The 14,186-nt window shown below is 44.6% G+C and overlaps 1 protein-coding gene across 2 annotated transcripts in view; it reads left to right on the forward strand.

Annotated features, from left to right (window-relative positions):
* The first annotated feature begins 750 nt into the window (after positions 1–750).
* SPECC1L (sperm antigen with calponin homology and coiled-coil domains 1 like) overlaps positions 751–14,186 on the forward strand; it is a 126,993-nt gene continuing 113,557 nt past the window's right edge. The window contains exon 1 of one of the 2 annotated variants that reach the window (XM_032397549.1): positions 751–890. The gene's annotated coding sequence lies outside the window, so the exon portion shown is untranslated. The remainder of the gene's footprint in view (positions 891–14,186) is intronic. The other variant, XM_032397550.1, reaches the window with a different exon arrangement.

Raw genomic sequence — 14,186 nt, forward strand, 5'->3', positions numbered from 1 at the left:
AAACCAGACATCAACAGTACAAGAAAGTAAAAGGAAAGGCCAAAATCACTTACGGACATATATGCAAAAATGCTAAATAAAATATTAGCGAATAGTCCAGCAATGTATTAAAAATTTATCAATTCCAATTTTTCTTTTTTTCTGGGAAATTAAGATGATGTAATAAAAATGTATTAATGTAGTTCAAACTATCTAAGGAAAAAACCTGTATGACAACTGTGACCTAACAGAACTTCCTTAACTTGATAAAGGATATTTAGCCTCCTGTTTTTGATGGATCACTTGTTTAGTGTCTGTGTTCCCTGCCGCACGGGGGGAGCGCCAGGAGGGCAGGGCTTGCGTTTTTTTACCACCACTGTCTAGCTCGTCGCCTACCACCGTCTTTGGCACACTGTAAATACGTGCTGCATGAAAGGTGGACCTTTGGCTGAGGTCAGGTTTTGGGAAGAGGAAGCTCTACACTCATCACTCCGCCCCGTCGAACACAGCATTCAGGAGCACCCCCACCTCCGCAGCTGTAGCGCAAACCCCAACGCGTCCGTACAGGCTGCCGGGGCCTTTTTTTGGGGCTGGCCGGGGGACAGGGCGCCTGCGCTACCCAGAGATCGGAGGGACGCGAGCGGAGTGGGCGGGGCGGCAGGCGCCTGCGCGGCGGCGGGATGTAGGCGGGGCCTTGCAGCGCCTGCGCAATCAGTGGCGGCTGAGTGGGGCGGGACAAGGGCGGGCCGAGGGCGGGGGCCGCGAAGGAGGCAGGGCGGGCCGGGCGAACGGCGCCGCGGGGTTGGCTGCTGCCCTGAGGCCGGACTCAACGGATTCGGGCCGCGCCACCGGGCGAGCTCGCCGCCCGGCCCCATCCCGGAGCCAGCGAGCGAGCGAGGCGGCGCCGCGCGGTAAGAGCCAGGGCCGGGTCCCCTCAGTGTGCGCTGGCGGGCCTGTCCATCTTCTCAGCGTCGCCCGCGCGGCCAGGCCCAGGCGGCCCCGCAGACCCCAGCGGGCCCGCGCCTGCGCCGTCCCCCGCCGGGGCCCCCCCCAGCCCGTCCCGCGCCTGCGCCGTCCCCGTCCGCCGACCCCCGGGTTCGCCGGCCGCTCCTGGCTGGCGTTGCGGCCCAGGTGGTTGTGGGCCACCTCGCCCGCTGGTCTCTCTTAGCCAAGGGGCTGAGCGTGACCCTCGCGCTTTGCTTTCCCCGCGCCCCAGAAGAGGCTGGGGCCGGCGTCCCATAGCCCTGGCCCCTTGGTCCCCTTCTCCCGGCGGAGGCATCGCTGCCCGGGGCTCCAAGGACGCGGCTCGGGGAGCAGGGCCGCGGGCGGCGGACCCCAGGCCTCCTGCGGTCTCTTCTTCCGCCGGGGCACGCGCCCCCACCCTCGCCCCGCGCAGAGGGGAGGTCATTATTAAGGGAGCGGAATGTCGTTTTTTTCTTGAGACCTGGTTAATTGCATCAGGTTGGATATGAAATAATCTGGTGTTTTGTTGAGGGAATTTTGCATTTCCCTCAATCTGGTAATTGTGTGGCATAAGTGGTTATATTTTAAGACGACATAGTTCATTGTTGGGCACCTCTCCTGGAGATGACTAGAAAATAAATTAGTTTCCACGTAGTTTCAACCTATTTACAAGACCAAGTAAGAATTCCTGTGGTCATTCAAATGTAGAGAGCTTTGATTTGTTGATGCCCTTGATAATTTGCCGGCAAGTACGGGAGGGTCCAGGAAAAATTCCCATAAATTCGCTGCCCTGTATTGATTACAGGGAAAAATGTGTTGTAAAAAGAGCATCTCAAGCCATTGATAATGTTTTCTAAGTTTGTTGCAACAGATTCAGGAAACTAAAAAATGTTGTAGAGCCCAACAGCGTTTGCTGTCAGCCAGGAGGATGTATCTTGAGATGAAATCAGAGCTTTGTAGACATCAGCAGACATCAGCATAACACGTGTAGGTTTTGAAATAGTCAAATCAATACGGACAGGTATATCTGTAAGGAGAAGTAGGGTGTTGATTTGGGGAAAATCTTTTTCGGTAAAGAAATAGCTAACTCATCCAGTTATTTATTTTTTTTTCCTCTTTAAAAATGTCTTCTTTCCCCCTAGGATTTACTCTATACCAAGCAGAGTCTTTAAAGACTCAGCAACTTTAGGTAGCTGAGAATGTTTCTTAATAGCCTGCGTATACTCTAGGTATGTAGGGATTTTCTTGACATTCATTTTCAGTAAGAAAGTGAATATTGTGCCATAGAAAAGCTTTAAACTTGAATTTTTAGGGTGTGTATCTACATTGTGTTGTCTTGAGATGGGATTTCTGTGAAGCAGAGGTTCTCTTTATAACCGATTTGATACAGTACATCTTTAATTTCACATGACTCAGCTGATAGTATTGTTCGGTTCGAAATTACTACCAGGGTTGGGTTTTCATAATACATAAGACTTGCCATATAACCATATACATATTTTTTTTTTTTATTTTTAATTTTTAAAGATGTATTTATTTGAGAGCTCGCATGGGTGTGTGCGCGTGCCCATGAGTGGGGAGAGGGGCAGAGGGAGAAGATCTCAAGCAGACTCTGCACTGAGCATGGAGTGGGCCTCCATCCCAGGACCCTGAGATCACAACCCCAGGCAGAATCAAGAGTGGGATGCCCAACCGACTGAACCACCCAGGTTCCTCAAACCACATGGTGCCCATAAATCACCTGGCTAACTTGTACTTAGTATTAGGAAAACCGTCCAGCTCGGTAGAGGACTGGTGACGGTATCAGCAGGCTAGAGTTACTCTCTCGGTTTTATGGCTTTGGGCAAATCAGTTTTCCTTTCTGGACCTTCCTTTCCCTATCTGTAAAGTGTGGGGGGTGGGGGAGGAGGGAAGAGATGGAAATAAGCTCCAGTTGCCACTTTTAACACTTAATGGATCCTTGTCTACAGAGTCCTCTTCCGTTCGTAGTAGAACTGGGTCTTCTCATCAGTTTCATGACATTGTTTGTGGTCCCTCCACAAAGACAGGGAATGAGGCCATCATAAAACTGGTGAGAACAAATCTGGGAGACTCTTGGTCAGACCCCTGACAGGGAGTGTTGAATGGGCCTCAGTGTATACAGAAAAACAAGGACAATGTGAGGGAGTTTTTCATTAAACTAAATTTATTCAATGAAAGGACTGCCCTTTGTAAAAAAAAGATACGTCATTTTCTTGGTGTTGAAATTAAGAATCTTTTTTGAAATGATGTTGATAGTAAATGGTGGTATATGGTGATTGTAAATGGCAAATACAAGGTTGGTTATCTTAACACAATAAGATATTTTTAGAAATAAAGAGAGCCTAAAATCTTTGTTTTGCTATTGTCATTAGGGAGTTTAGGAAAAAGTTCCTGGGGCTTTTGGTGCTAAGAAGACTAAAATACAGATTTTTTTTTTTTTTTTTTTAAGATTGTATTTATTTGACATAGACACAGCGAGAAAGGAAACACAAGCAGGGGGAGTGAGAGAGGGAGAAGCAGGCTTCCCACTGAGCAGGGAGCCCGATGTGGGGCGATCCCAGGACCCTGGGTTCATGACCTGAGCCAAAGGCAGACGCTTAACGACTGAGCCACCCAGGCACCCCTAGAAAGAGTAAATATGAGTTGACTTTGTGGCCATCTGTCCAAATCCACAGGCAACTGGGAAAATTGGTTAAATTTGCTTGGTATTAAAGATGTTACTATTGGGATTATTCTTTCCTACTGGATATAAAATGTCAGGATATTTTTGTGTGTGTGCTTGTGCCAACAAAATAAGCCTAGGCAGGGAAATTCCTCCTGGTGGTTGGAATTGTTATTGGTGAATAGACTAGCTGCTGAGGTAAAGAACCCCCATGGGGTTTCTCTCTTAGCTCAGAAATCTTTTAGTATTGTGGCCTCAGTCTTTTGCTGTGCAACAACATGACCATCAAGAAATTAGGCTTACAGACTGTATTTCAGATATGCTGAGGGGAAGAAGTGGCAATGGTTTGTTCCAAAGTGAATGTAGCAGATGATCTTTGTGTCTGTGAAGTCTTTAAAATTCATCCTGGTCTGCTGTTAATAACATAAGATTTAAAGTTATTGTAAATCTTTTTTTTTTTTGTACTCACAAAACTATAATATATCAAAATGTATCAAACACATTTTAAAAGTGTCTTGAGTTAAAATGAATAATGCAGTCTAATTCTTTGTAATACTAATTTCTGTACTTAGAGGACTGATTGCTCTCAGCTACCTCTAAGTTTTCAATTTTCAAAGAATAATTGGGTAACTCCCAAAAGGAAATTTGTCCACTAGAAAAGAGTGCAGATCTGTTAACAGTGTTTTTCCCACATCGTTAGTGTAGTTCTTTTCTGGTTAAATCCAGGGGTTTGCTCCTGCCTCTGTCTTTCCAAAATATATCTGTTCATAGTCACCCCACATCCCCACCACCAATTTTAAGTCCTTCAACGGCTCCCACTGTCTTCATAATCAGATTTACTAATCCTTATCTTGGTATCCAGGATGCTTCATCACTGGGCTCTGGCCTCCATTCTCATCCCCCCACCCCCCTTTTTTTGGTGCTTCAGTGAGTTTTGCTGAACCCCTCTTGGTCTCTTAACTCTCTCCAGTCTCCATGTCTCCTTCTGCTGGAATGTTCTTCCCTCACTTCATCCCATTATCACCTTCATACTCAGCTTAGATATTACCTTGCCTTGAAGGCATCCCTTGACCTATCTCCTGCATACTTGTCCAGCTCCTTGTCTAGTGAGGATTTGGTGCCCTGTGTTTTGTCTGTTCCCTCCATTAGCCAGTGATGTCACAGCGCGTAGCAGAGTGTGTGGTTTGACCAAAGGTTGTTATATCTGTTGGGTGCATTATGTGCTAGGCATGTCAGCACCACCAAGGAAGTAGAAGTCACCTTAAGTCCTTGCCCATAAGAGTTTTACTCCAGGTGTGCTTGACCTCTCCAGCTGTGAGACACCTCCCACTTGTACACACCAATTTGCAAAGTCTTTTTAGTTGTATCTTAGTGTCTAACTCAAATCTTATTTCTTGAAGGAGGGACTGTCTCTCATATGTGTTTTATAAACCAGAAACCAGGTGGGCATTATCTTTGTTCCCAGCTCTGGAAGGAATACGCATTTGTTCTGTATTGCTTCCCTCATTCCCCTTGGATACCTTCCACCTTGGCTTTTTTGTTTTTGTTTTAATATGATGTGTTTGGACAGTAAAAGTATTATCTTTGTTAAGAAACAAAGATACTAAATTGCAAGTTTGTCTGTTGTGCATACAGCCTAGGGAAAACAGAAATGATAAAGGGAGGGATACCTGGCTGGCTCAGTGGGGAGAGCATTTGACTCTTGATCTCGGGGTTGTGAGTTTGAGCCCCATGTTGGGTGTAGAGATTACTTAAAAATAAAATCTTTCTTTTCTTTTTTTTTTTTTAAAAGACGTGTTTATTTTCGAGAGGAGCTCGTGTGTGCACCTGTATGCATGTGAGCGGGATGAGGGGCACAGAGAGAGAATTTTCAAGCAGACTCCCCACTGAACATGGATTCCCTTCTCGGGGCTCGATAACACCACCCGTGAGATCATGACCCAAGCCAAAACCAAGGGTTGGATGGATGCTTAACCAACTTAGTCACCCAGGTGCCCCCAAAATAAAATGTTAAAAAAAAATGATAAAGGGGAAAGATAGTTTGTCTCTTATAAAAAGGCCCCATATTATACTTCTTTTCTAAAGAACTGAGGTTATACAAAGAAAAATAAAAAAGACTCTGGCTAAGGGCGCCTGAGTGGCTCAGTCAGTTAAGCATCTGCCTTGGGCTCAGGTCACCTGGGATCGAGTCCCACATTGGGCCCTCCGCTCAGCGGGGTGTCTGCTTCTCCCTCTCCCTCTGCCTGCTTCTCCCTCTGCTTGTGCTCGCTCGCTCTCAAATTAATAAATAAAATCTTAAAAAAAATAAAATAAAAAGACCTGGTTAAGCTTAGGAAAGAGGCATGCAGAAAACCTGGCAGCACTGTTAAGATTTGTGAAGAAATACTGGTTAAAAATTAAAGTTGTCCATTTCTTCCTTTCTCCCTTCTCATATTCTTGGGAAAAATCCCAAGTCAGCCATTTTCCAATCGTACCTTTTCTACTGAGAATTCCCGAGGCAGTCCGTTGGGGCTGCTTTTTTTCCAGAACAGTCACAATTGGACACTTTCTCCCAAGAGATGCCCCTTTTCTCCTACGTAGGAGACAGCCAGTGTCCTGAGTCCCACTCCCTCTTTCCCTGGAAGCTTCTTGTTTTGGTTTTGAGGGTTTCAGATTCTCCACCTCCTCATCGATGTAAGGTTTTCGGAGTATACTTTAAAAAAAATGGGGGGGGGCGTGCCTGGGTGGCTCAGTCGTTAAGCGTCTGCCTTCGGCTCAGGTCATGGTCCCAGGGTCCTGGGATCGAGCCCCACATCAGGCTCCCTGCTCGGCGGGAAGCCTGCTTCTCCCTCTCCCACTCCCCCTGCTTGTGTTCCCTCTGTCGTTGTGTCTCTCTCTGTCAAATAAATAAATAAAATCTTTAAAAAATAAAAAAAAAATTTAAAAATGGAATTTTTTTATACTTCTTGTTTTCTTCACTTAATACTTCCATTAAATTCCATTAAATCAGCTGGCATCACTGACTCATTGTGATTAATGGCTTCATAGTGGTATTCTGTAGTAAAAATACACCATTTAGTCATTCAGTTCATCAGATAGGTACTTATTTATTTAGTTAGTTTAATTTAGTTTTCTTAAGTAAACCCTGTGCCCAACGTGGGACTCTAACTCACAACCCCAAGATCAAGAATCATAAGCTTTACTGACTGAGCCAGCCAGGTGCCCCATCAAGTCAGCAGATATTTATTATGTGGCTCTTAAGTGCCAGGCATGGTTCTAGGTTCTGGGCAACAGCATTGAACAAAACAAAATCCTCTGCATTCGTAGAATTTACTTTCTGGTAGGGGAGTGGGTGAGAAGTCAGGAAATAAGTAATACAGATAGGGTTTTACCAGTGCAGTTTGAGTCTGTGGCAGCTTTCTGAGTAGTGTATATGAAGTACTAAAGGCTAGAGATTACTCTAGATGTTACAAGCTACTGTAAGTCTGTATTAGTATTAATCACTTGCAGGTGAAAGTAGAAACATTTTCATAAAGAAAGAAATAGAAAACAACCAGCTGGTAAGTGTGGATATGGAGTTTTTCTGGGGATAAACTGAGGAGCCTGAAAGGTCTTGATAGCAAAGTTTGCTTTTGTTTTCTTTCTTTATTTTTTTTAAAGTTGGTTCCTAACTCGGGGCTCGAACTCACGACCCTGAGATGAAGACCTGAGCTGAGATCAAGAGTCAGAAGCTTAACCTACTGAGCCACCCAGGCACCCCGAAGTTTGCATATTTATAAATTGTATCCAAGCCCTCTTATTCTAGTGATCAGTTAATAGACACCCTTGACCAAAAGCCAGGTAAGGTATATGTGTTAGTAGTTTTTTTTTTTTTTTTTAAGATTTTATTTATTTATTTGTGAGAGGGAGAGGGCACACACAAGCAGGGGAGGGGAGAGGGAGAAGCAGACTCCCTGCGGAGCAGGCAGCCTGATGCAGGACTTGATCCCAGCACCCTGGGATCACAACCTGAGCCGAAGGCAGATGCTTAACTGACTGAGCCACCCAGGCATCCCGTGTGAGTAGTTTTTGATGGATGCAGCCCAGAGTACTTTTGGGTGACATGGCAAAACTTCCAGGCCCATACAGAAATCTTACTTTCTTTCTGAACTTCTTGTATTTATTATATTGCCCTTGGAATTAATGAGGTTATCCCTACAGTAAGGCCTACTCTAAATTATTCATGCTGATGCTTAGGGAAAATAATTTGGGTCTTTTAGAGTGGTTAGGCCTAAAATGATGTCCATCCCCACAAGGGCAGATTTGTATTGATAAGCAGCCTGGTTGGGCCTGCACTAACCTCTCTTGGTTGGCTCTAGAAGTAATGCAGTTAAAATAAACATTTCTGTTTTGATTTTGTTTTTTTATATTGGACTTGTAAATGAAGTTAGAAATGCACCCTTTAGACACATACTAAACTTCCTGTTACCTATCCAGTTCAAAGGCTTGCTTGGCCAGACCCAGCTCGATCATGATGGAATGCAAATTGTTTATAAATAACCAGAATTTCGTTGTAATGAATAAAATGTTTTGCAAAAAAAAAGTTTTTTCGCATTTCAGTTACCAGCGTTCCTTGTTTTTTTTTTTTTTTTTAAAGATTTTATTTATTTATTTGACAGAGAGAGACACAGCGACAGAGGGAACACAAGCAGGGGGAGTGGGAGAGGGAGAAGCAGGCCTCCCGCTGAGCAGGGAGCCCGATGCGGGGCTCGATCCCAGGACCCCGGGATCATGACCCTCATGAGCCAAAGGCAGACGCTTAACGACTGAGCCACCCAGGCACCCTGCGTTCCTTGTTTTTAAATTAAAAAAAAAAGCAACCTGGAAGTTTATGTTAAAGTTGTATTTCTGAAGGTCTAGTGTAGAATATAAATGTCAGTCAGGAAGCTGTCTAGCTGTACTGGGATTTTTAATCACTTCCTCTCCTGCCTCTGACTCCCTCTGCCATCACACCTGTGCTTAGTTGGGTTGGGTTCCAAAATTCTATTTATAAAACTAATACATAAGTTTTATGAAGTCTGTGTTAATAGTACTGTGGAATCTAATGAGCATCTATAACAGCGGAGCTGAAAAAGCACATATTTCATGTGTACCTTTCATTAAATATGGTCCTCTCACAACACATCTTGAGGTAGTTAGCATGACTGTTATTTTCCTTATTTTTATAAATGAGGAAATGAGGTTAAGAGTACAGAGTTAACCAGTGGCCAAGCTTGGATTTGAGCCTTGGTTTCTGACTAAAGTCTTATGTCCTTTTCACTATAATATGCTACCTTTCAACTAGAATGCATTTGTCATAAGGCTGAAGGAACTACAGTGCTGTTTAGCCTGGAGAATGGAAGCCTTAGGTGGGCATTGTTTCTCTTGTAATTGAAATAGTTGAAGGAATTATTTTGTGTTGCTTTGGCAGGTATTCTGGTAAGTGGCAGTTCCAATTGCACTTACATTTGGCTGCATAAACTGCCCAAGAATTGAAGGAGCTGCCCCTTTCAAGTTACTACCTAGTAACAAAGGCTGTTGGGTGTCAAAGGATGACGGGTAGAGGATTAAACTTGATGCCTGACCTGTTTTACTAAAGTCCTCTCTCCTCTTGCTCCCCTTCTTTGCATCCTCCCTCTACATCCTTTGAGCTCTTAGCTGGGCCTCCTCTCTTCTCTTTCTTGCCTTTTTCCTTAAGCCACTCAGAGGCAAGTTTTAAATGTGAGATGGTCTCTAGATAAAATTTAATGATAATTCTGTTTGATTGGTTCATTTTTCTCACATTTGGAATATATCCTCATTCGTTCCGTATTATTTTATTTTACTTTATTTCTTTTAAAAAAGAATCTATTTTGGGGGCGCCTGGGTGGCTCAGTTGGTTAAGCATCCCACTCGTGATTTTGGCTTAGGTCATGATCTCAGGGTCATGAAATCAAGCCCTCCATCAGGCTCTGTGCTCAGCTTCTTTCCCTCTCCTTCTCCCCCTCCCCCAATTTGCGCATGTGCGTGCACTCTCTCTCAAATTAAAAAAAAATTAAATCTTAAAAAAAAGATTCTATTTTTAAGTAATCTCTACACCCAACATGGGGCTTGAACCCACAAACCCCAAGATCACGAGTCACATACTCCACCGACTAAGCCAGCCAGGCATCCCTCCTTCCGTATTATTTTAAATAAGTGACAGTAAAGTGTGAATTTGGAATTTATAATTTTTTCTAATAGTATTCCTAGAGGGATTTTTTTTTTAACTGGAAATGAAAATTGAAGACTGTATATCAGGATGGTAGGCTAAGGAGAGGTTTATTATATAAGTATGAGATTCTGTAATGAAAGGCTAATTCAGTATTTACTTTCTCACCCAAGGTTTATATCCTTGGAGATAAGCACCCAAGGTTCTTACTCTATTTTGTTCCCAGTTGCATGTGATTGTGCAAAATTTTGTATAGAGAAAGCTACGTAGGTGCTGCGTTTGCCTGGCCAAAGGAGTTATACACTACAAATGGGCAGAGAGGGTGGTAAGCAGTGGTAGGTTCTGTGTTGACGTGAGTGACTTCTGAGAAAGGATCATTAGAATTCTCAGTCACTGCACATCTTTGAAAGTGGTTTCGGAGGTTAGTGAGGTCAAGAAGAAAAAGACCTGTTACCTCTCAGACAGCTGATGAATTTTTCCATAGCAGTTACTGGTTTGTCTTTGTCTACAAAATTTTTTTAATCTTTTTTTTTTTTAAGATTAAAAAAAAAATTTATTTATTTGACAGAGAGACAGTGAGAGTGGGAACACAACCAGGGGGAGTATGAGAGGGAGAAGCAGACTTCCTGATGAGCAGGGAGCCTGATGCGGGCTCGATCCCAGGACCCTGGGATCATGACCTGAGCCGAAGGCAGACGCTCAATGACTGAGCCACCCAGGTGCCCCTTGTCTACGAAATTTAAAAAAAATTTTGTCAGAAGTCCAGACTTTAGGTATTTGTTCAGTGATTAAGTCTCTGTGCCATGCTGTGTCAGAAGCTTGGCAGATTTCAGATGGTGAGGGTAGCTGAACTGAAAAAGAAGTTGCTTCAGGAGAGAAGCAAGTGAGTAAGTCAGCTAGGAGAATTCTTTCCACAGAAGTACCATACAATGCTTTTTAAAATAACTGAACGTATCGCACTGGTGTCTGGAGCCTTTAGAGATGAACCATTGTGAATATCTGATATCTAGCTAACTGAAGTTAGTGTAGGAACTTCCCATTTCCACTGATGTCTGATGATAAATTGGCCCTCCTAGCCCCTACTGGAAGGCTTTTAAAGAGCAAGAAGGAGGACCCAACTACTTTTAAGGCAGTTCATTTGGCGTAGGGACATTTCTGATCATTAGCTGTCCCAGAATCTGCCTCTTGAAAACTTTTACTCACTAGTCCTATTCCTGCTTTCTGGATCTTTTCAAATTTGAAAACAGCCATATTTTTTAAACAATCTACTGAGTTGAGGGGCACGTGGGTGGCTCAGTTGTTAAGCATCTGCCTTCGGCTCAGGTCATGGTCCCCCGGGTCCTGGGATCGAGCCCCACATCGGGCTCCCTGCTTGGCAGGAAGCCTGCTTTTCCCTCTCCCACTCCCCCTGCTTGTGTTCCCTCTGTCGCTGTGTCTCTCTGTGTCAAATAAATAAATAAAATCTTTAAAAAACAAACAAACAAAAAAACAATCTACTGAGTTGAGTCTTTTTTTTTTTGAAGCTTTATTTATTTAACAGAGAGAGAGAGAGAGAGAGAGAGAGAGTACAAGCGGGGGGTGGGAGAGGGAGAAGCAGGCTTCCCGCTGATCAGGGAGTCCGATGTGGGGCTCGATCCCAGGACCCTGAGATCAGGACCTGAGCTGAAGGCCGACGCTCAACGAGTATGCCACCCAGGTGCCCTGAAAGTCTCTCTTCTTTGACTTGTTTCCAGAGCCCTATATTAGAATTTGAAGACTCCCATTTTCTAAGTTGGGGATAAGATGCTGTGACGTTTGTACGGGAATCTATTATTCTTAATATCTGCTACTAGTAACCTTTTGCTGAAATTCAGAGTTTGCTAACATCATGTAGTAGTGTTGCGAAATTTTACTTTTTAAAAAATTGGAATGAAACCTTAGAAAGAAACATATTTTACATGTTCTGTTTTCTTTTTCAAAATTTTATTTATTTGAGAGAGAGAACACACACGAGATTGGGGGGGCGCACGGAGAGGGAGAAGCAGACTTCCGGCTTGATCCCAGGACCCCGGGATCCCGACCTGAGCCGAAGGCAGACGCTTAACTGACTGAGCCACCTAGGAGCCCCTCTGTTTTCTTATTATCTGATTGGTTATGTTATATATATATATATTTTTTTTTTTTAAAGATTTATTTATTTATTTTAAGAGAGAGTGAGCGAGTGCGCGCATGCCCAAGCACAGGGGGGAGGTGCAGAGGGAGAGAGTCTCAAGCCGACTCCATGCTGAGCGCAGAGTCTGACGCGAAGTTCCATTTCTTTTTTTTTTTTTTTTAAGATTTTATTTATTTATTTGAGAGAGAATGAGAGACAGAGAGCATGAGAGGGAAGAGGGTCAGAGGGAGAAGCAGACCCCCCAGCTGAGCAGGGAGCCTGATGTGGGACTCGATCCCGGGACTCCAGGATCATGACCTGAGCCGAAGGCAGTTGCTTAATCAACTGAGCCACCCAGGTGCCCGGTTATGTTATATTGAAATTCTGACATGTGATTGAGCTTTAATGCTTGAACTTGCAATACATTACTCATGCAGTGAAGAAAAACAGTATGATCCTAAATTGGCAACAGCAAAATCAGTGTATTTGAGTTAATATGGTGTATCTCAGCATTTTAACAAGGAAGTGTGGACCATGACATTTTGAACTCAGAAGGAAGTGCTTTCCCGCTGTTTTTCTTTTTCCTCCTACATCCTTATCCTACCACTGAGTGAACAGAAGTTCTACACTGTTACAGGATGTCTTATAACAGCAGTGAACTGTGTAATAGGTGGTTCACTGGCCTGTCTAGAAAGAGTTTACTAGGATTTACTCATGACACACATGTCCTTTTCAGCAGTGGTTCAGGCTGTTCACCTCATAACTTTGATTTTTGCCTGTTTTTCGGGTGTTGGTTCCATCCTCTGTATAGTTATTAAAGGATATCTTTAAGGTACTTACCTTGCCTTGTCTCATAAATGGGCATTTGCATCCTCAGTGAGGCCTTGGGGAGCAGTCTGTATACAACTGCCATCTGAGGTTGTGTTGGGAAGTGCTGGAAGAGTTACACTCTAAGTGCTGGGGCGCCTCATGAGGAAGGGGAGACCACGTGTGAGTGTTGGTATTGGTGCCCTAGGGTCTCTGAGCTAGGCCCCAAGGGGAATCGAGCTGTGCTTGTCCTTTGAGATTGGCTTTGAAGGGGGAGAGGCATTTTCAGTGAATGGATTTTGGAGTTGGGGGAAGAACACACCAGTTGGTGGGAGCTGCGCGAACCAGTGCAGTTTCGTGAAAGAGAAACAGACCTGTTGCTCTAACTTAGGCTGTTCGGAGAGGAGTCCCAGAGAGTGGTTTTGGAATTGTAGGTCAGGCCGTTTTGTGGAGGACTGAGGTTAAGCAAGGGGATTCGGACTTTTAATATTCATGCTGAGTATAACACAAGCCTTCTACCCGTCTTTCTTGCCATGGTTCCCTTTGTATATTATTTCTTGTGTTCTTTTGCTCCCTTACCTACAGCTGCCTCTCCTTTTCTCCCTCCCGGAGGGGCTGCGCGCCAGGCCTGAGGTCGCCAGAGAAAATACGGGTGCCCGATTACATTTGAATTTGAGATAAACAGCAATTTTTTTTTTAGTCTGATTGTGCACCAAACATTGCCTAGACAAAACAGTGTGAGGTGAGTGCTGTGGTGGAAGTACCGGATGTCATTTGAGCTGAATCTTGACACAACATGTGAGCTGCTGTTTCCCAGGCAAGAAAATGGTAAGGGGCTCTTAGGGATAGGGAGCGGTAGCAGTAGAAGTGTGGGTATTCAAAAGAGTGTGGCTTTGTGTGTAAAATGGGGAACCAGGTGGGGAAGGTGGGTAGGAGCTGGAGTCTGGAGAGACGTGTGTTGGTCACCGGGGCGTTTGGTCTGAGGCAGGCAGTGGGGCGTTACCCGACGGGAGAGCCAGGGTGGGCTTTGTGCTTCCGGGTGGAGAAACAGTTGTGGGGCGGGAGCACTGCAGGCGGGGACAACGTCAGGAGGCTGTGGTGCTTGTCAGGCTGTATGTTTCCCCTGACACAGAAAGAGGCCGGGGCAGGGCTGGCAGGGCTGGAGAGGCGGGAATGCTGTAAGCCATACCTACTTTTGGTTGCCGAGACACGTCCCTCCATGGTTAAATGTCTCCGAACATAGAGCACACCAGAGGCCCTCTGTAGTCTCACTGTACAGGCCACCCCTTGAGATAAAGAAAGACAATCCAGGGAGTTACCCAGTTGTGGTGGAGAGGTGTGGGCTTTGGAGTCAGACCTGCTCAGATCCCTGCTGTCACATTTGCCAGCTGTGAAGGCTCAGGTTATCCTTTTTACACTGGACTGGATAATCATAC

This window comes from Phoca vitulina, unplaced genomic scaffold (genome assembly GCF_004348235.1).
Source record: "Phoca vitulina isolate PV1807 unplaced genomic scaffold, GSC_HSeal_1.0 scaffold100, whole genome shotgun sequence".
NCBI lineage: Eukaryota > Metazoa > Chordata > Mammalia > Carnivora > Phocidae > Phoca > Phoca vitulina.